Source organism: Saimiri boliviensis, chromosome 13 (genome assembly GCF_048565385.1).
Source record: "Saimiri boliviensis isolate mSaiBol1 chromosome 13, mSaiBol1.pri, whole genome shotgun sequence".
In the NCBI taxonomy this organism is placed as follows: domain Eukaryota; kingdom Metazoa; phylum Chordata; class Mammalia; order Primates; family Cebidae; genus Saimiri; species Saimiri boliviensis.
In genome coordinates this window covers 104,985,155-105,007,722 of record NC_133461.1, presented here as the reverse complement: position 1 = coordinate 105,007,722, position 22,568 = coordinate 104,985,155, and the positions used below count along the sequence as shown (strand labels likewise).

At 43.1% G+C, this 22,568-nt stretch overlaps 1 long non-coding RNA gene across 2 annotated transcripts in view; it reads right to left on the bottom strand.

Moving 5' to 3' along the window:
* LOC120360625 (uncharacterized) overlaps positions 1 to 7,103 on the bottom strand; it is a 33,165-nt gene extending 26,062 nt beyond the window's left edge. For both annotated transcript variants that reach the window (XR_012513315.1, XR_005577082.2), the window contains exon 1: positions 6,910 to 7,103. This is a non-coding gene — a long non-coding RNA (uncharacterized LOC120360625). The remainder of the gene's footprint in view (positions 1 to 6,909) is intronic.
* Between the last annotated feature and the right edge of the window lie 15,465 nt (positions 7,104 to 22,568).

Genomic DNA, 22,568 nt, shown 5'->3' with positions numbered 1-22,568 from the left:
TCTCCTGATTCTCAGGAAGGAGGAAGGCAGACGTGAGAACACTGACTGGGTCTGTGTGTCACTGGGCAGCATCACTGTTAAAAGGTCAGCGCACAGATGTGGGCTCACTTTTCTCTTTCTTCCATGTGACTGAAGTGGCTGAGAAGGCTGTCACTCCCCCGCCTCCCGTACCCCCACTGTCAGGGACAGCTAGGGCCAAACCTACTGCTTGGGCGGAAGAGGCCAGGGCAGGTGTCCAAGGCCAGATCAGCAGTCAGCCAGGGCAAATGGGCTCGCTCTGGTTACATGACCAGGGCAACTGACAGAAAGGAGTGAAATGTGGGGAAGATCTCCGTGTGTTTGAGAACTGGGGAGATGAAAAGGGTTCAACTCATGGCCTGCTTTAGTTTGAAACAATTTAAGCTTAACTAGATTCCAAAATACCAACATTTCCACATGAACCAGCTGGACTCATTCCAGTCTTCTACCCTGGAGTTTGCTACCCACGTCCTAGTTAAGAATAAAATGCACAGTCCTTTTGTCTTCCATTTGTCAGTGCAAATATTTAATACCAATCTTTCTCCCAGGGACCCTGTAGCCTTGGAAACAGTGGCTATAGATTGGAGATGACTCTGATATTCCAGGGTTCCCGGACCAGAATATTATGAAATTACCATAATTTCTCAATGTCTAGCACCACACACATAAGTGCAACACACACACACACACACGCACACACACGAGCAGGCTTACCGACCTGTCAGAAAATTGCACAGATTCAACAAGAATAAATATTAATTAATGTGTTCCTTAATGGCTGGTGAATAATAATGTTAACTAAAACAAAAACAAGTTTTATTTTTAAACCCACAATTGCCCCCCACCAAATATTTAAATCACAGAGTCTAAACTGACAAAACAGCAAATTAATATGGTCCTTTGGGAGGGAAATCTGGTGATACGTATTAGAAACCAATCCTGTTACTTGTTGCTTTTTTTAAAAAATGACAAAAAACAATGACCAAATGCTATCTTTCATAAATCATAGTACATTCTTACAATGAATACTATGTAAACACTAAAAATGAGATGCTTGTGTGAGAACTAGCTTTGAAGGAGACACAAACTATTTACAAATTATTCTATTGAATGGTAGTATTTGTGGAACACCTATGTACTAGGGCTGTGCTGATTGACTGTACACCTCCTGTTTAGTTTCATAATAACCTTACAAAGCAGGTGGCATACTAACCTCATTTAACAAATAAAATGGAAGCAGAGGCTTAAGTTTATTATCTAGGATCACTGAGGGAGGACATAGCAGAATCAGGATGAAACCATGAAACCTTGATTTCAGAACCTATACTTCCACTCACTGTGCCAGTGTGTCATAAAGTATACATACTTTTGAATAAATTATTTAATATTGCATCAATGTTATATATTTCTTAATATACAGCAGTGTACATAAAACATCGTTATGTATTCATCTAATATACATCAATGTATGAGTTCACAGCTCTTATCACTAAGGATTTTTGATTTTTTTTAGTAAACCTTTAAGAAAACTGTTACAAATCAACAGTATAGAAGATATAAATATACGGTAAAAATAACAAGGAGGCACTTCAGTGACTGAAAGTTTGGAGGACAAAACTCTCACCTTCGCAAAAGGCACTTTCTTCTTTGTAAGCTGCAATATTGTATGAAATTTTCACAAAAATTACATATTACCTCAAAGAGTTTTTTCAAAACAATAAAAGAACCCCTCCTGAAACATTTTTCAAATAAAACAAGAGTAAAAGCACTATCTTAATGTGTACTTTCAGAAACTGCAAACATCCTTCATATCTAACATAAGAGTTAAATAGAGTTATCAACTTGATTAGTCCTTAATCATTACATTAATGACAATAAGAAAAAGAGATCATACCATACTGTCAATTGTTACAAGAGCCTGAGTGTACATATACCATGTATCATGATAAAGTCTCTAGAGACCCAAAATTAAAGGTGAAAAGAGAAATGAAAACTGGGAGAGATATGAGGCTTTTCCCTCAACTAATTTACTCTAATACTGTCTTTGCAGTACATGTGTTTAGAACAAAACAATGCTACAGTGAGCATCTAGGTGAAAACTGTTATCAGAGAGGCAACTCCAGAATAGACACATACAGTAAGCTCCTTGATGGAAAGACCTGCTAGTGAGAACTGACTCCTTCCCATATTCATCTATAAATTTAGAACAATTCTAATCAAAATCTCAATGGGATTTGTCTTAAAACTCATCAAAATAATTTTAAAATTCATCAGAAACAGTAAATTCACAAGAATAGCTAAGAAAAATTTGAAAATGAGCCTATTTGCCCTATCAGATATTAAACTTCTCTAAGAAGCCACAGGGGGTAGGACCCCAAGATGGCTGAATGAGAGGCAGCTCCAGAAAGCAGCTCCCAGCCAGAGACAGATGCAGAAATTGAGTGGTCTCCACAACTGCAAATGAGGTACCAGGTTCATTTTGTGGGTCTGGTTGGACAGTGGGTATAAAACAAATAGGGCAAGTTGAGGCAAGGCAGGGCACTGCCCCACCCACGAGGTGCATGCAACCAACTACAGGACCAGGGATCAAACCAAACAAATTTCTTAAAATAATTTCACTGTATAGATAGATACCAAGGAAGTTATTTACTCTTCTTATTAGCATATCTTATTTTTACCTATCCTTTAACAAGCATCTAAACGGTTTTGTGTCCACAGCTACACACTGAAACACTTTGTCACAATATATTAAATTCACATTGAAAACTATAAATAGATCCAGTTACCTTTAGTCTTACATGTACTTAAATATAGTTTGTTTTTTGTTTTTTTTTTTTTTTTTTTTGAGACGGAGTTTCGCTCTTGTTACCCAGGCTGGAGTGCAATGGCTCGATCTCGGCTCACCGCAACCTCTGCCTCCTGGGTTCAGGCAATTCTCCTGCCTCAGCCTCCTGAGTAGCTGGGATTACAGGCACGCGCCACCATGCCCAGCTAATTTTTTGTATTTTTAGTAGAGACGGGGTTTCACCATGTTGACCAGGATGGTCTCGATCTCTCGACCTCGTGATCCACCCGCCTCGGCCTCCCAAAGTGCGGGGATTACAGGCTTGAGCCACCGCGCCCGGCCAAACTTATATATAGTTTTAATATACTTCTTGCTGTTTTATGATGCACAAACACGAGGTTTTTTTTTTTTTTAGATGAAATTTCGCTCCTGTTACCCAGGCTGGAGGGCAATGGTGGAATCTTGGCTCACTGCAACCTCCGCCTGCTGGGTTCAGGCAATTCTCCTGCCTCAGCCTCCTGAGTAGCTGGGAATACAGACACAAGCCACCATGCCCAGCTGATTTTTTGTATTTTTAGTAGAGACAGGGTTTCACCATGTTGACCAGGATGGTCTCGATCTCTTAACCTTGTCATCGGCCGGGCGCGGTGGCTCAAGCTTGTAATCCCAGCACTTTGGGAGGCCGAGGCAGGTGGATCACGAGGTCGAGAGATCGAGACCATCCTGGTCAACATGGTGAAACCCCGTCTCTACTAAAAATACAAAAAATTAGCTGGGCGTGGTGGCGCGTGCCTGTAATCCCAGTTACTCAGGAGGCTGAGGCAGGAGAATTGCCTGAACCCAGCAGGCGGAGGTTGCAGTGAGCCGAGATCGCGCCATTGCACTCCAGCCTGGGTAACAAGAGCGAAACTCCGTCTCAAAAAAAAAAAAAAAAAAAAAAAAAAAAAAAAAAAAAAACCTTGTCATCCACCTGCCTCGGCCTCCCAAAGTGCTGGGATTACAGGCATGAGCCACCACGCCCGGCCCAAACACGAGCTTTTGCAGGATATATAACTATGAGAATATTTAGAGGGTATGCTTATTAAATGGTTCAAAACTCTCTTTTTTAAAGAAAATCAATTTTAAGAACCTAAGCATAAAGTACTCCTTCCATGCCCCAATGTTAAAAGATCCATTTATTTTAGACTACTTGTTTAAAAAAAAAAAAACTAAAATTGATAATTCTGCTTAAATTGCATATTAACCTAGGATCAAAAGTTTTTATTTCTTCTTGTTTCTTAAATACTTGAAATGTGCTGCTGCATGTTTTCTGTATATATTTGTTCATTCAACTAACTTCAGGTGGAAGGTACTTATGAGTTTAAAAGTCCTTTCCCAAAGTGGAAATAACATAAAAATTTTGCATAATGTTTCTCAAAGGGTATTGTGTAGGGCTGAGGGCCCACAGGGTCGTGGGGTGTGCCTTATGCTCTGCTGAGGCACGGGATCCAAGAAACAAAGAGACAGGACACAGAAGTACAAGGAAAATGCAGCTGGGCTTGAGGGGCCACACCACCTGTGAACGGAGTCAGGTGAGGCCCCGAATGTCCAGAAGCATGTGTATTTATTCTTTATAGGTTAGGGGCCAGGGCAGTGAGTGAAATCATCTTTAAGCATAGTGATAGGGTCATGAGCAATAAACAAGGGGTCCACCCCCATTAGGTCACCTAGGCTAGGAGGGGGCAGTGCGCAGCAAGGAGTCCATTCCCATTAGGTCATCTAGGCAAGGGCCATGTGCAGTTAAGGGGTCCACCCCCTTTGGTCACCGAGGCATGGAGGTGGGCCATGCACAGTGAAGAGGATGTAGTGTGCAATACCTCTATCTATGGGCAACCTATTTCTAAGAAGATTTAGGGGGGATGCTTTAAGTCACATAGCAGTGACAGAGCTGTCAGGGTCTACACCACCTGCTGGCGGCTTCCAATGAGTTCTACAGGAAGATGCTTTTCGAGCAGCAAGCACAGCAAAAAGAGCTGATAAAGTTCACAGTCACGAAGGTGCGACTGCCAGTCTGAGGACAGCCTTCCACAAGAACTGGAGCAAGGTCCTACAACTCCTTTATCAGGAGGATTGGCTCTTGCCCCAGGCCTGCCATATAGCGGGTATCTTTACAATACTAAACGCTGCCTCCTGGGCCATGGATTCTTGTCCTGGTATAACTGTTTTCCCTTAAATCATGCTCTGCACTGCGTCTGCTCCAGACATTCCTCCGATTATAAGCTGCTTATTCCTTACTTCATGCTCTGTACTGTGTCTACTCTAGGCATTCCTCTGATTATGAACTAAGATATAGTTATATATAAGGAAATAACAATGGTAAGATATTCTTTAGGTACTCATTCTAAGAACTAATATATGATTATATATAGAGGATTGTATAAAGGGAAATAACTGAATAGTAACACTATAAACTGAGATATTCGCCAAGCCCTAATTCTATAATCTAATATATGATTATATAAAGGATTATGTAAAAGGAAATAACTGAGATATTCTTCAGGCCTTAATTGTGCCAGGATTCTGCTTAGCTCTCCTTCTTCAGTACCTATATGTGGGTTTACCCACGTATCTGAGAGTCTAATCTGAGAGTCTAATCAGTCTATTAAACTTGGTTCTGAATAACCACCACCAACAAATGTGAGCTTTCTGTCACATCTATGTATTTTCCCCTGTAAACTAATACCTACATTTTAAATGCATTTTCAAAATGTTTCATTTGGCCATGTGATAATTATTTCCCCTGTAAAAAGCTACAGGATTTTGGTTTAAGAGCAAATGAAACAGAGTATCTGGTCCATGAGAAGGCTCAGTGGAAAGATCCGCACCCTGAAGTTTGTGACCAACAACAGGACAAACCCCAATGCTACCTTGTTCATGTAATCAACACTATGTGAGTCCAAAGAAACTAGTGAGCTATACATTTCTGTCTACATACCAGTTTACCAATCAACAGCAGGGGAAGAAATTGCTCAAACGTGACTGTTAACAAACATGTTAACAAACGTCTAAATATTAGACAGTCTCTGTTAAAATCATAAGCTACCAATTCTGAAATCATTCCTTCGACTTCTGTTTTTAATCCTCCCCAAAAAACAAACAAACAAAACAGCAGCCACCTTTAAAATGTAAATTCCTCCCTTTTTCAAAGTAACTTGCCTAGGAAAATTTAATGCGTTAAAATAAAACGTAACAGACCAATTACGACATTTAAAAAAAAAACTAAAATTATAAATAACAAACCAATCGCTCAAATTTAGCAAAGCATGTGTTTTTAATCTGTTGTGGGTATCCTATTACACTAATAAGCAACAACGTTTAAGTCATCCCAATGCCTAACACACCACCATACACATACTTGTCCTTTACTCTGATGAAACTTAAACTCAGATCCAAACTCAGACCATTTCACCCTCCTGGCACACTGAAATATATGAGGGGAAATTAAAAAAAAAAAAAATCGGTTATGTTAAGTGCCGGTATCTTCTTCCAGAGTAGGGTCAAATTCGTGTTTGCCCGCAAATGTCACTGTCCCAGGAAGTCCGCAAATTCTCACTAGAGCTGGAGTACAAAGAGGCCCGACCACAGAAACACCTGTCCCAGCACCGGGAAGACACTGGGAAACGCAAGCCCCGTGAGTCTGATGGGAGGACAAGAGGTGGCCGCTGGCCTCGCGGGGGAGGCGGACAGGGGCCCACCTCCCGAGAACCAGGAAACCTGTCGGGCTGGCCGGGACCCACCCTCGTCAGACCTTCGCGCTCCAGCCCAGAGCGGCCCCCGCCCGACCGCCCCCCACCGTCCCGGCCTCCCGGCTGCATTCCGTCACCTCGTCCCTCCCCGGCGGCCTCGAGGCCCCGCCACCTTCACCGCTCAGCCTGGGCTCGGACCGCCCATGGGGCAGGAGCGCCCAGCCGCTGCCCCCCACCTGGCCCCGGCCTCGACCCCGTCCGTTCCCCCGCGGCCCGGTCCCCGCCGCCCCCAGGCCCGAGCTCCCGGCTCGAGCTCCCCACCCCAGGCCCCAGTCCTCGCCCCGCGCGGCGGCTCCCAGCTCACTCCCCAACGCCGGCTACCTGGAGGCAAAGGTGGCGGAGCACTTCGCTCAGGGCCCCAGGTTGCAGAAGGCCGGGTGCTTGGCGTCCCGCTCCTTCTCCCGCTCCGCCGCCACCGCAGCCGCCAAGCTCAGTCGCTTGCTTCGCCCCGCCCCTACAGGCGCGCAGCGCAAGCGCCGGGAAAGGAGTGAGGCTGTCGGAGCCGGAAAGGCACCCGCGGACGCGGAAAGAGGGGGCGGAGCACGCAACCGCGAGGGAGGCCGGATTGGCCAGCGGAGACTCCGGCGGCGCGGCGCGGCGTGCGTGAAGGGCGGGCCCGGGGTGAGGGGCGGGTCCGGGCGGGAGGGGCGGGCCCGGGCGGGAGGGGCGGGCCCGGGCGGGAGGGGCGGGCCCGGGCGGGAGGGACTTAGGGGAGCCTTTGCCAGGAACACGTTGCAAGCATCCCACTGTGGGTCACTGGGTGAGCTCTCGGCCGGCCCCTCCCTCTGGGGATGGCGATCAGTTGCCATCCTTTTTCCCTTTTTCCTCGTTATCAATTGGTATTTCTTACCTAATCCAAATCGCCCTGGCCAGTGCTTGGGGCTCCTGAGCTACCCTCTTATGACCTCATCTTCCCACCACCTCCTCCTGGAAATTTGTGTTCAACCTGTGCAAAACTTTTTTTTTTTTTTTTAATGTGCAAAACTATGTTTTAAATGTAAAAACTATTTTTAAAAAATGATTTATGGGCTGGGCATGGTGGCTCACGCCTGCAATCCCAACACTTTGGTAGGTCAAGGCAGGTGGATCACTTGAGGTCAGGAGTTTGAGACTAGCCTGGCCTACGTGGTAAACCCCCGTTTCTACTAAAAATAAAAATAAAAAAGTAGCCAGGCATGGTGGTGCGCGCCTGTAATCCCAGCTACTTGGGAGGCTGAGGCACGAGAATCACTTGAACCCAGGAGGCGGAGGTTGCGGTGAGCCGAGAAAGCGCCACTGCACTCCATCCTGGGCCACAGAGTGAGTATCAAAAAAAAAAAAAAAAAGAGAGACAAATTTACGAATGCTTTGCTTTTCTGTAAGCTGAATTTGAGGTGGCTTACCATAATTCATATCATATAGAAAAATATAAATGAGCTAATAAAATCAGTATGAAGAAAAGGAAAAGTCAGACCCAGATTCGGTGGCTCACGCCTATAATCCCAGCACTTTGGGAGTCCGAGGCAGGCGGATCACCTGAGGTCAGGAGTTCAAGATCAGTCTAACCAACATGGAGAAACCCTGTGTCTACTAAAAATATAAAATTAATCCGGCGTGGTGGCTCATGACTCTCATCCCAGCTGCTACTCGGAAGGCTGAGGCAGGAGAATCCCTTGAACCTGGGAGGTGGAGTTTGCGGTGAGCAGAGATCACACCACTGCACTCCAGCCTGGGCAACAAGAGCAAAACTCCGTCTTGTTTCAAAAAAAAAAAAAAAAAAGAGAGAAAAGGAATAAAATGAAAGGCCAGGAATAAGAATACAGATAAGCAGGTCCTAGGGGCTAACACAGTTATTAAAATTGGGTCATACATTTGACACTGAACTTCCTGGTGATCAAAACTAAAAGGAGAAAACATGTATGTGGTTTTCTCACTGTCTCTAATAAGAAACACAGTGTTCTTGGAGACTCTCAGTGTTTCCCTGGTTGCAGCTTTCAATATTTTAGGGCTTTATATAATGATTTTGAGTAATAAGCAATATCCTTGTATTCGTTACCTATTGTTGGGTAAAAATTGCCCCAAATTTAGCAGCTTAACAAACAATACACTTCTTTTTCCTCACAGTTTCAATGGACTTGGAATCTGGGTGAGGTTAGCTGTGTCCTCTGGCCCAGGCTCTCACAAGGATACAATCAAGCTGTCAGCCAGGGCTGCAGCTCTCTCAGGGCTTCACAACCCTCTTTCAAACTCACTTCCATGGCCGCTGGCAGGCCTCAGGTCTTCTCTGTCTGTTGACTGGAGACCTCAGTTCCTGTCTGCCCGCACCTCTTCATAAGAAGCAGCTGGCTTGCCTCAGGGCTAGGGAGGAGAAAGAGGAAGAGAGAGAAAAACAAAATGAGAGAGAGATCACAGTCCCTTTTTGTAACCTAATCCCAGAAGTGACATCCCATCACATTCATGTATTCTATTGCTACTTAGAAAATAGCACCTAGGTCCAGCAAGGCATGATGGCTCACACCTGTAATACCAGAATTTTAGGAGGCCAAGGTGGGTGGATCACCTGAAGTCAGGAGTTCAAGACCAGTCTGACCAGTATGGTGAAACACCATCTCAACTAAAAATACAAAAATTAGCTGAACATAGTGGAACACGCTTGTAATCCCAGCCACTTGGGAAGCTGAGGCAGGAGAATCGCTTAAACCTGGGCGGTGGAGGTTGAAGTGGGTTGAAATTGCACCATTGCACTTCAGCCTGGCCTAGAAGGCGAAACTCCATCTCAAAAAAAAAAAAAAAGAAAGAAAGAAAGAAAGAAAAGAAAAGAGTTCCAATAGTCCCTAGGTCCAGCCCATGCTCAAAGGGAGAGGATTATGCAGGACATGAATATGATGAGTCTGTTTACCACAGTCCTCAAAAACATCCTCACTCAGCCCTCTCGCAACATTTTGAGAGGCTGAAGCAGTATTGCTTGAGGCCAGCAGTTCGAGACCAGCCTGAGCAACATAGGGAGCTCTAGTCTCTGTAAAAATATATACAAAATTAGCCGGGTATGGTGGTTCATGCCTGTTGTTCCAGCTACTTGGGGAGGACTGATTGAGCCCAGGGGTTTTTGGACAGGGGTGTGGGTTGAGGCTGCAATGAGCCGACATTGCCCCACTACGCTCCCACCTAGATGACAGAGTAAGACCCTGATTCAAAAAAAAAATCCTCACTCTGCATCCCTAATGATTTTGAATGAATGAATGGACACTCAAAAAATGTTAGCTGTTAGTATCTCTGCACAATTATAGGCCTACAGCAAATATCTTTTCCCAAATAAAAAGGAAGCCCTCACCACAGAGATTATTTCATCACTCCCGAAAAAAAAAAAGATGAAAACTTTTAAAAGAGTGTTTTGTAGACTGGGCATTATCCCAGCACTTTGGGAGACCAAGGCAGGCAGATCACCTGGGGACAGGAGTTCAAGACCAGCCTGACTAACATGGAGAAACCCCATCTCTATTAAAAATGCAAAATTAGCTGGGTGTGGGAGCGCATTCCTGTAATTCCAGCTACTTAAGGAGCTGAGGCAGGAAAATTGCTTGAAACCGGGAGGTGGAGTTTTCAGTGAGCCGAGATTGTGCCACTGCACTCCAGCCTGGGCAGCAAGAGGTGAAACTCCATCTCAAAAAAAAAAAAAAAAAGTATGTTTTGTTGTGGAGCACAGTGGCTCATGCCGGTAATCCCAATGCTTTGGGAGGCCAATGTGGGAGGATCACTTGAGGCCAGGAATTACAAACCAGCCTGGGCAACATAGCAAGACTCTATCTCTACAAAAAATAGAAATACAAAATTAGCCAGGCATGGTGGCACACACTGTAGCCCTAGCTATTCAGGAAGCTGGGGCAGAAGGATTGCTTGAGCCCAGGAGTTAAAGGCTACAGTGAGCTATGATCGAGCCACTGCACTCCAGCCTGGGCCACAGAGAAACACACTATCTCTAAAAAAAAAAAATTAGCCAGGCACGGTGGTGTGTACCTGTAGTCCCAGCTACTCAGGAGGCTGAGGTGAGGATTGCTTGAACCCAGGAAGTCAAGGCTACAGTGAGCCATGATCACACCACTGCACTGCAGCCTGGGTGACAGAGTGAGACTCTGTCTCAAAAATAATAATAAATAAAAGTTGAATTTTTTTTTTCTTTTTGAGACAGAGTCGTGCTCTGTCACCCAGGCTGGAGTGCAATGACATAATCTTGTCAGAAACCAATCAGGTATGGTGGCAAGTGCCTGTGGTCTCAGCTACTCAGGAGGCTGAGGTGGGGGAATCACATGAGCCTGGGGAGGTGAGACCCTGTCAAAGAGAAAGAGGAGGAGGGGGAGGAACAGGAAGAAAAAGAAGGAGAAGCAGCAGCAGGAGGAGGAGAAAGAGGAGGAAGAAGAAGAGAAGGAGAAAGAGGAAGAAGTAGAAGAAGGAGGAGGAGGAAGAGGAGGAGGAAGAAGAGAAGGAGGAAGAGGAAAAAGTAGAAGAAGGAGGAGGAAGTGAGACTCCATCCCAAGTAGCCTGTAATCCCAGCTACTTGGGAGGCTGAAGTAGGAGCATTGCTTGAACCAGGACCCGGGAGACAAAGGTTGCAGTGAGCTGAGATTGCACCACTGCACTCCAGCCTGGGCTACAGAGCAAGACTCCATCTCAAAAAAAAAAAAAAAAAAAAAAAAATTGAAAACAGCTGCTGTATGTCCAATATCATCTAAACCTGCCTCAGCTTTCTGAGTAGCTTGGATTACAGTCATGCGCTACCGTGGGTGGCTAATTTTTGTATTTTTTGTAGAGAGAGGGTGTTGCCACATTGCCCGGGCTGGTCTTGAACTCTTGAGCTCTTGAGTTTCACCATGTTGCCCAGTCTTCCATTTCTTCTTCCTCCTTCTTCTTCTACTTCTTCCTCTTTCTCCTTCTCTTCTTCTTCCTCCTCTTCCTCCTCCTCCTGCTGCTGCTGCTTCTTTTTCTTCCTGTTCCTCCCCCTCCTCCTCTTTCTCTTTGACAGGGTCTCACCTCCCCAGGCTCATGCGATTCCCCCACCTCAACCTCCAGAGTAGGTGAGACCACAGGCACTTGCCACCATACCTGATTGGTTTCTTTTACTTTTCTTTTTTCTTTTTTTTTGAGATGGAGTTTCTCCCTGTTGCCCAGGTAAGAGTGAATTTTATTTTGATATGTATAGGATCTATACCTCTGCTCTTTCCATTTCTTCTTCTTCTTCTTTTTTTTTTTTTTTTTTTGAGACAGAGTTTCGCTCTTGTTATCCAGGCTGGAGTGCAATGGCGCGATCTCGGCTCACCGCAACCTCCGCCTCCTGGGTTCAGGCAATTCTCCTGCCTCAGCCTCCTGAGTAGCTGGGATTACAGGCACGCGCCACCATGCCCAGCTAATTTTTTGTATTTTTAGTAGAGATGGGGTTTCACCATGTTGACCAGGATGGTCTCGATCTCTTGACCTCCTGATCCACCCGCCTCGGCCTCCCAAAGTGCTGGGATTACAGGCTTGAGCCACCGCGCCTGGCCCCATTTTTTCTTTTTATTTTGATTATGATTAGTCATACGTGCAGCAAATAATTTTGTAATTATTTTGAACTTTTGACTGTTGATTTACTATTTTACATTTTTTAAAAGATTTAATTGATTTCTGCTTTTATGGTCTTTTTCCTTCTTTCCTTATATTAAATTTGTTCTTCCTTTTATAGATTTCTAAGATGGAAACTTACTTGCATATGTACATTTAAGGCTACATCATTCCCTCTAAGCACCACATTACCTCCATCCTACAAGTCATGTTATGTGTTAATAATATTACTCAATTATTTTCTAGTTTCTATTTTTATTTCACCTTAGACCTTTGAATTATGTTAAACTGCATTGTTAAATTTTCAGACAGTGGGGGTGTTTTTCAGACAGTGGGGGTGTTTTTCTCATCATTTTGTTATTAATTTCTACCTTAATTTCATTATAGTCAGGCAACATACTCTGAATGATGTCAATCATTTGATATTTACTGATGCTTTTTTATGGCTCAGTATATGGTTATTTATGATACATGTTTTATGGCTTTGTTAGGTGTGATCACATGCCAATTACATCAAGCTTTTTAATTGTGTTGTTCAGGTCTTCTGCCTGCTCACTGATCCTCTGAACTTCAGTGTTCTCTCAGCTATTCAGGGAGTTGTATTAAAGCTTCCCACTATAATTGTGAAATTGACTACCTTTTGGTTCTTAAACTTTTTTGTTCGTTTGTTTGTTTTTTGAGACAGTCACACTCTGTCACCCAGGCTGGTGTGCAATGGCACAATCTTGACTCACTGTAACTTCTGCCTCCCAGGTTCAAACAATTATTCTGCCTCAGCCTCCCAAGTTGCTGGAATCGCAAGTGCCCACCACCTTGCCCAGCTAGTCTTCGTATTTTTTTTTTTTTTTTTTTGAGACGGAGTTTCGCTCTTGTTACCCAGGCTGGAGTGCAATGGCGCGATCTCGGCTCATCGCAACCTCCGCCTCCTGGGTTCAGGCAATTCTCCTGCCTCAGCCTCCCAAGTAGCTGGGACTACAGGCGTGCGCCACCATGCCCAGCTAACTTTTGTATTTTTAGTAGAGACGGGGTTTCACCATGTTGACCAGGATGGTCTCGATCTCTTGATCTCGTAATCCACCCGTCTCGGCCTCCCAAAGTGCTGGGATTACAGGCGTGAGCCACCGCGCCCGGCCTTAGTCTTTGTATTTTTAATAAAGACCAGGGTTCTACCATGTTGGCCGGGCTGGTCTTGAACTCCTGATCTCAAGTGATCCACCTATGTTGGCCTCCTAAAGTGCTAGGATTACAGGTGTGAGCCACTGTGCCTTGGTTCTTAAATGTTTTGTTTTGTATATTTTGAAGCTGTTAGTAAGACCATACAGATTTAGTATTGTGATGTTTGTCAGCTAGGTCCTTTTTATAATAAAAAGAATCTCTTCATAGCAATGCATCTTGACTCAAAAGTTAGTCTAATATTAGTATAGCTACATCAGCTTTTCTGGGTTAGGGTTCACATGGTTTATGTGTGTGTGTGTGTGTGTGTGTGTGTGTGTGTGTGTGTGTGTATCTTTTACTCTCAACCTTTCTGTGTTTCTATATTTTAATTAAGACTCCTGTGAGAAGAATAAATTTGAGTTTCTTTTTTATTTTGTCTGGAAATCTACTAATTATATTAGCAATTATTGATATAAGTGGTTTATATATAAATGTAGTATTCATGTTCTATTTGGCCCATATATTTTTGTCCCTTTCAGTCTTTTCTTGATTTCTTTTGGAGTAGTCAAATAGTGTTTTTTTTGTTTGTTTGTTTGTTTGTTTTGTTTTTGAGACAGAGTTTCACTCTTGTTACCCAGGCTGGAGTGCAATGGCGCGATCTTGGCTTGCCGCAACCTCCGCCTCCTGGGTTCAGGCAATTCTCCTGCCTCAGCCTCCTGAGTAGCTGGGATTACAGGCATGTGCCACCATGCCCAGCTAATGTTTTGTATTTTTAGTAGAGACGGGGTTTCACCGTGTTGACCAGGATGGTCTCAATCTCTTGACCTTGTGATCCACCTGCCTCGGCCTCCCAAAGTGCTGAATAATTTTTATTAATCCATATTTTCCATCTATCCACTTAGTTATACTTTATAATTATTTAACCACTTCTCTGATATTGGCAGAAGCTTAGAATCTTTGGCTTCTATTTACCAAACCTTACCTTTTGTGTTTTTGTTGTTATGCATTTTAATTCTATATATATTTTAAATTTCATGAGACACATAGCTTTGTACAATAAATATTCATTTATATTTACCACACATTTTCTCTTCCTGCTTCTTTTCCTTTTCAACCTGCATGTTATATTTCCATCCTGGATCATTTTTCTTCTGCCAGAATAACTATCTTTTATTATACTTTTAACACAGGCCTGTTGGCAACAAATGCCCTGTTTTCATTTGCTTCAAAATATTTTTGTTTTGCTATATTTTTGAAGGATATTTTACTGAGCTAGGATTCTACATTGTGTCTTATTTTTCTTTCATCATTTTAAAGTTGTTCATAAATTACTTCCAGCTTTCATCATTTCTGTTGGGAAATCAGTTGTCATTTCTATCGCTGTTTTTTAAAAGGTAATGTAGCTTTTTTTTTTTTTGCTTCTGGATGCTTTTAAGATTTTCTCTTTATTTTTTAACAGTTTTACTATGATTTGCCTACTCGTGGTTTTGTGTGTGTCTCTCTTGCTTGAGGTTCTGAGTTTCTTAAACATGGGGATTGATATTCATAAGTTTTGAAAAATGCTTATTTGGTATTTCTAAAATACTGACTTTTACCCTATGTTTTTCTTCTCTTTCTGTATTCTCTCTACAGTATATATAGAAAGAGTACATATATACACACACAGAGTACATATATACACACACAGGGCACTTATATACACACAGAGAGCACATATATACACACACAGAGTACATATATACACACACAGAGTACATATATACACACACAGTATTATGTGGTAAACATTATGAATATGCCTCATGTATCTCTTATGCCAAGTATTTTTCTTTTTTTGTCTCTAGGCACTTAACTTCGTGTTTAAAAATTTTGTGTTCTCATGGACACAGGGAGGGGAACATCATACACTGTGGCCTGTTGGGCGTTGTGGGGCTAAGGGAGGGATAGCAGGGGGTGGGGGATTGGGGAGGGATCGTGTTAGGTGAAATACCTAATGTCGATGACGGGGTGATGGACGCAGCAAACCACCGTGGCATACATACTATGTAACAAACCTGCACATTCTGCACATATACGCCAAAACTTAAGGTATAATAAAAAGAAAAAAGAAAAAAAATTGTGTTCTACCGTATCCAATCTGCTGTTGAAACCACTCATTTCATTATTAATTTCAACTATTGTATTTTTTTGAATTCTACAAAGAATTTTACAAAGTCTATTGACTCTGTAATTTACAATTTTTTTTGAAGTTCAGAAACTTTTCATTCATTCTGTCCATCTTGCCTCCATATTATTTAACATATTAATTATAGTTATTCTAAAGTTCCTGTCTGCTACCCCTGATATCTGAATCCTATGTGATTCTGGCACCGTTCATGACTTGAAGTTTAATTTGCTTCACCAGCTTTCTCTTGGTTAGTGTTTACATCATTTCTTTCCTATATTTTACTTTCAAACTTTTTGTGCTCTGATTTTTAAAATACGTAGGTAACATATGGTTGGTTTTCTTTTTAAATCCATAGAGACAATGTTAATGTCTAGATTGTAGAATTATATTTTTTCACTTCTTTGTATAGTTAGTAATTTTTAAATGTCTATTCTTTTTTTTTTTTTTTTTTTGAGACAGAGTTTCACTCTTGTTACCCAGGCTGGAGTGCAATGGCGCGATCTCGGCTCACCGCAACCTCCGCCTCCTGGGTTCAGGAAATTCTCCTGCCTCAGCCTCCTGAGTAGCTGGGATTACAGGCATGCGCCACCATGCCCAGCTAGTTTTTTGTATTTTTAGTAGAGACGGGGTTTCACCATGTTGACCAGGATGGTCTCGATCTCTCGACCTCGTGAAAATGTCTATTCTTAATGAAATTTAACACATTTAAATACTCAACACTGTGCATTTAGAAATAGAACAACAGTGGAGATTCTACATGGTGTCTTCCACCATTGGAGAGCCCTCTGTGCTCTCCTGGGCAGATAAGTTCAGGGATGATTATCTCAATCCAATCAGGGATTTAGCTGGGTTATGGCTGGTCATGCAGTCAAGCCTCAAATAAACTCAGTTTTCCTCTCATGATGCTTATTTCCTGGGCATGCCCTTGTAGCCTCCTCACAGAGAGACTTGGAGGTCTCAAACACCTTTACCTTGAAGGTCTGCAGGAGATTCGGGGTTCCTAGCCTTTTCTCCAGGCAGCTTCAACATGGTGCTCGTCGAGAAACAGGTGACTGGTGATCTTGACACAGACTCCTCCGTTGGTGGGTCTTTGTTCCCTCAGCACTGGAGGCTGCAAGGTGTTTCCCTCTGACATTTAGACAGTAGTCTAGCTGTCCAGACACCCATACAGCCTGAAATTGGGCACTTGCGTCTCTTAAGTTTCTAGTTTCTCCTCCTGGGCAGCACGACTACACTCTGAAAAGCTGCACTGGCTTCTCTCTGCCCCTGCAGGTGATCTCTTTCTGGAGCAAGTCTGAGTCTCAGCCTAGAGACAAGACGGGCAAATGTCCCCTAGGGGACAGGAGGGGCAAAAACCTGTTGGCAGTGATAGCTCATTTCATAAGAGTGATGATTCCCTGAAATTTCAGTTGATTTAGTCCTCATTGATCCCACAGCTTTCCTACGGTATAATTTTAAAAAAAAATTGATCCAGCTTTTTTCTGGTTGGAATACTGGTCTACCATATTTTACAGCATCCTACCCAGGAGCGAAAATTCAAACATTATTTTTAAAACACCAGTTGCAAAGAAAATAATCTACTCCCAAGACTATAGTATCCATCAGGACTTTTGCTTCACTACTCAGTGATCTTTTGTAAAATGTAACATTTTCCCTTTCAAATATTAGTCATAAATATGACCTATCTATCCTCTTAAAGAACATCTTGCAAAAAAAAGAAAAAATTGGATCTAGCCTTTTTTTTTTTTTGAGACAAGATCTTGTTCTGTTATCCAGGCTGGAATGCAGTGGCATGATTATGGCTCACTGTAGCTTCAACCTCCCCAGACTCAAGGGATCCTCCTGTCTCAGCCTCCCAAGTATCTGGGACCACAGGTGTACATTACTAAGCCTGGCTAATAATTTTTTTTTAATAGAGACGGGGTCTCCTTTTGTTGTCTGTGCTGGTCTTGAACTCCTGGCCTCAAGCAATCCACCTGCCTTGGTCTCCCAAGCCATTGGAATTATAGATGTGAGGCACTACATCTGACCTGGACCTAGATTATTAACAGAAGACCTCAAACATCAAACAAGAGAGAGATACTTGGGGAGCAGTGCAGACATTGAGTGGCGCCCAAAAGGTGGCCTCTGCTGTGCATTGAAGGAGAAAGCAAGGGTAAGGCTGCAGTTTGACCCTTGTTAAAGCAAACTAAATGTGGCCTGAGAAGGACTCTGTACTTCTATATTTGAGTCCTTGTGGACAAACTAACCTAGCTTAAGAGGCAGATAAGATTGAAACCCTAACTCGGGAGGCTGAGGCCAGAGGATCCCTTGAGCCTGGAGAGGTTGAGGCTGCAGCGAGCCATGATCATGCCACTGCACTCCAGCCTGGAAAACAGAACAAGATCCTGTCTCAAAAAAAAAAGAAAAAAAAGGCTAGATCCATTTTTTTTTCTTTTCTACAAGATGTTCCTCACGAGAATAGATAGGTCATACTTCCGACTATTGTTCCGGGAGAATGCACCTGTAACAATAGCTGAGTCTTGGTGAATCCCAGCAGCCACACTTCAACCATTTATATCTTTTTTTTTTTTTTTTTTTTTTTGAGACAGAGTGTTGCTCTTGTTACCCGGCTGGAGTGCAATGGCGCGATCTCGGCTCACCGCAACCTCCGCCTCCTGGGTTCAAGCAATTCTCCTGCCTCAGCCTCCTGAGTAGCTGCGATTACAGGCACGTGCCACCATGCCCAGCTAATTTTTTGTATTTTTAGTAGAGACGGGGTTTCACCATGTTGACCAGGATGGTCTCGATCTCTCGACCTCGTGATCCACCCGCCTCGGCCTCCCAAAGTGCTGGGATTACAGGCTTGAGCCACCGCGCCCGGCTCAACCATTCATATCTACTGAGTGTTCAAACTGTTCAAACAAGGCAAACACCAACCTGGAACCAATCCAGCTGTTCTGTACCTCACTGCAGATTCCTGTACGTCATTTCCTTTTTTGGCCTATAAATTTGTTCTGACCATGAGGCATCTCTGAAGTCTCTCTGAGTCTGCTGTGACCCTAAGGGCTGCCCAAATTCAAGAATTGTTCATTGCTGAATTAAACTCCTTTAAATATAATTCAGCTGAAGTCTTTCTTTTAACACCCTGGACTCTGTTCCTTCCTGTGTTACATTGGGCAAAGTCATTCTCTCTTGGTCTCTGTGCTCTGGAATTTGAAATAAAAAATAAAACCTATTCTCTACTTGCTACATCAATGCTGTGACAGCTGCTCACAGGGGGGCCCTTACTTGGATTCTGTCTGTTTGTTTGAAACGGGCTCCAGCAATGAAAGTTCTGGAAGAGCAGTGTGATTTTCTGGCTGCTGTTTCAAGTGGCTAACTATCCTCTGACTATTCCATCAGTGCAAGAGTGGAATAAAAATAAGACTCAGGTTAGTGAAGGGGTGCAAAGGGCTGGGGACAGTCAAGCCCCATCTCTCTCCCTCCTTCCAGCTATGAGGGCTGATAATCTGCAAATGAGGAAGTCTGAAGCTGGACAGAGGAGCCCCTGGCTTCTGTGGTTCTGGGAACAGGGGTCACCCTAAGATGCCAGGGAACAGGAGACGGAGTGAGGACACAGGTGATGTAGCCCGAGGGACTTTGTTGATTCATCTCTCTCTGACCTAGTTTAGGGACTGTCAGTCTGGTGACATCTACAAGAAAGACATTTAACACATAAACATGAGTTGGGGAAGGAGAGCTGAGCTATTTGGGACAGGAGACAGATTAAGAAATAGAAAATCCCCATGGATTTTCTATTAATAAAATAGAAATCCCCATGGATTTCTGTTTTATTTCTAAATAGAAATTTCTTTTTAAAATTAAAAAATTAATTTTTAAATTAATTTCTAAATAGAAATCCCCATGGATTATAGCCTGTTTCTTTTCCTGTTTTGTATATGAGCTATGCCCTAATTCTTTCTTGTTATGAGCTAGCCAGGGTATTCTAACACAAGGTGAAAAAGACTGAACTCCAGTTTCATTAACTCCCTCTGGAATGGAGGATTATAAAGGCAGGTCCTGGCCTTCAGCCTTCACACAGGAATTGGTTAGACTCTGTTTAGACTGAAGAACTGCAGCCTTCTAAGAATGTGAGCTCTAGTCTTGAATTGAGCCTGTTCTTGTAATTTACTTTTTCTTTTTTTTCTGAGCACTTGGATGGAATTCCGAGTCTCCATTCACCCTCTGAGCTGGAATAAAGGTGGCAGATCATCCTGAGACCAGACAATAAGGACAAGTATCCTATCATGGCTCAAACTGTCTGATCAAATCACAGTTCCCCAATCAGGGATTAGAAATGAGATTGACGGTCGGGCCCAGTGCCCATACTTATAATCCTAGGGCTCTGGGAGGCCAAGGCAGGAGGATCGCTCAAGCCCAGGGGTTTGAGACCAGCGTGGGCAGCATGGTGAAACCCCATATCTACCCAAAAATACAGAAATTAGCCAGGGGTGGTGTGGTATGTGCCTGTAGTCCCAGATACCTGGGAGGCTGAGGTGGGAGGATTGCTTGAGCATAGGAGGCAGAGGTTGCAGTGAGCCAAGATTGTGCCAGAGTGACAGAGTGAAATTCTGTCTTGAAAAAATAAAATGAGTATATCATTTGAACTGCATTCTGAGAAAACTGTCTTTGTGAGTTAGCAGATTCTGAGGGCTTATTACCTGTAGCACACTGGGCAAGGGACAGCAAAGTGCTGTCATTAACAACTAGATGAGAAGTCCTGTTATTGTCATTCATGTTTAATACTGTGTGCCGGATACAGAATTGATACTCAGCAGCATCCTGGCCCCCTTCAACTCTCCCAGGATCACAGTGGCTGAAATCTTCAAAACATTGTTTCCCAGACTCTTCAGGGTGGTAATGCGTGGTGGGCAAGTTCCTGTCTGTATTAGTCCATTCCCATGCTGCTATGAAGAAATACCCAAAACTGAGTAATCTGTGAAGAAGAGAGGTTTAACTGACAATTCTGCATGGCTGGAAAGGCTTCAGGAAATTTACAATCATGGCAGAAGGCGCCTCTTCACAGGGCACCAGGAGACTGAACAGGTGCTCAGTGAGAGAAGCCCCTTATAAAACCATCAGATCTCATTAGAACTCACCTCATTATCGTGAGAACAGCATTGGGGAAACTGGTCCTGTCCTTGACACATGGAGGTTATTACAATTTAAGGTGAGATTTGGGTGGGGACAGAACCAAACCACATCACTGTCCATGGTCTCCATCATTTCACAGTGCTTCTGATGCCTTTGACACCTTGATTTATTCCTCTGGAAACACTGGATTAAGGGGCTCCAAGCATCTACCCCAGTCCTGTCCTTCTGCAACTCTAATACACCCCTCTCTGTATTCTTTGTTTCCATTAGTTGGAGCCTTCTTGTTTCTCTAATAACAGACACATGCTGTCATTTCCACAAAACTTTCATATGTATCTCCTGGAATTCTCACAGCCTCCCTGCAAAGCAGTTAGCACTAACTCCTTTGTAGAGACAAGGAAATTCAGGCTGAGAATTGCAAATGAACTTGTCCTGAGTGTGCCAACTTTAAGTGCCCTGCTCTTCACTCCACCCACACAACCTTGCTAAATGCCTTTCTCTCTCTGACCACCATGTTCCTCTTTTTTTCTTTTGCCAATCCATGTGGGTCAAACCCAGAGCCCAGGCTTTGCTTTTGGCTTGTTGCCCAGGAAACCAGCTCCATTGGGAGCTCACCCAATTACACCGTTTCCAATACTACCTGTTGAGAGATGATGCTCACCCCTAGCTCTTAGCCAGTATGCTCTCCCCAACCCACATGCAAGGTTGCATTGTGTTTCTGTGGGCCCCAGTCACTTTGCTTTCCTGTACTACTTCCTCCAGGTATCCACATTTTACGATTATATTGCCATAAAGATGAATATGTTAGCATGTATTAAAACATTTTCTTAACACTTTTTTTTCAATCATAAAATAAAGTGTTATCCTGAGTTCCTAAAAGTATTGTAGGCCCTAGGCACTGTGCCTATTCTACCTAGTGGATAAATAGGCCTTGCCTACGTGATTCTTCCATATTCTGAGACTAAGGAAATAGTCATCCAAAAGGGTTACGGAACAAGCCTCAGAGCTTACACAGGGCTAGGAATAGCTCCTGTTTCCACTACCCTGAGTGGAAATTTTCACAATCCGCAGGGCATAGAGTAGAGTGCTTCTCAGTGGACTAGGTGTTAGTCCTAGACTAAATGTTGCTCTGGTCCCATCTCAGAAAACTTAAAAAGAAGTCCTGAATAAACGAAATGGTTTCCAAGTAACTTAACTGTGTCACGGAGTAAAGCTTAGGAATACTTAGAGGAATACAAAAATATCCAGCACTCCAAAAAGCAAAACTCACAATGCCTCTGTTATCGAATCAAAAATTGCCAGGCATGCAAAGAAGTGATCAAATAAGCCCCATAATGAGAACAATAAGTCAATCAAAGAAAGCCAGAACTGACACTGAAAATAGAAATAATATACAAGGACACTTAAACAGTGACCACAAAGGCATTAACTACATTCAAGACGCTAGAGGAAAGATTGAACATTTTAGTGGCAATAGAGAAGATGTATTAGAGCCTCTGATCAAACATCAAGAGATGAAAAAAATCAAGAGATTAAAACCACAATGTCTGAGATGAAAAATACATTGGCCAGGATGAATAGCTGATTAAACCCTGCAAAATAAAAGGTTGATGCACTTGAAAATATAACAATATAACAATTGAAAATATCAAAAATAAAACTTTGAGATGAAAAAAAAAAACTTAAAAAAAAGAGGAGAGTATTATGGGACATTTCATCAGAATCCCCAAAGATGGTAGGGAGGGCTGAAAAATATTTGAAGATTTAATGGTAGTTTCTAAGCTTGATGAAAACTACAAAACTGAATATTCAAGAAGCTCAATAAAATCGAAGCTCAAGAAACACAAACACTACACTGGAGCACACCACAGTTTTTGTATAGTTTCCTGGGCCTGCTGTAACAAAAACTACTGTGGTTTAAAATAAATTTATTCTTGCATGGTCCTGGAGGCCAGAGTGTGAAATCAAGATG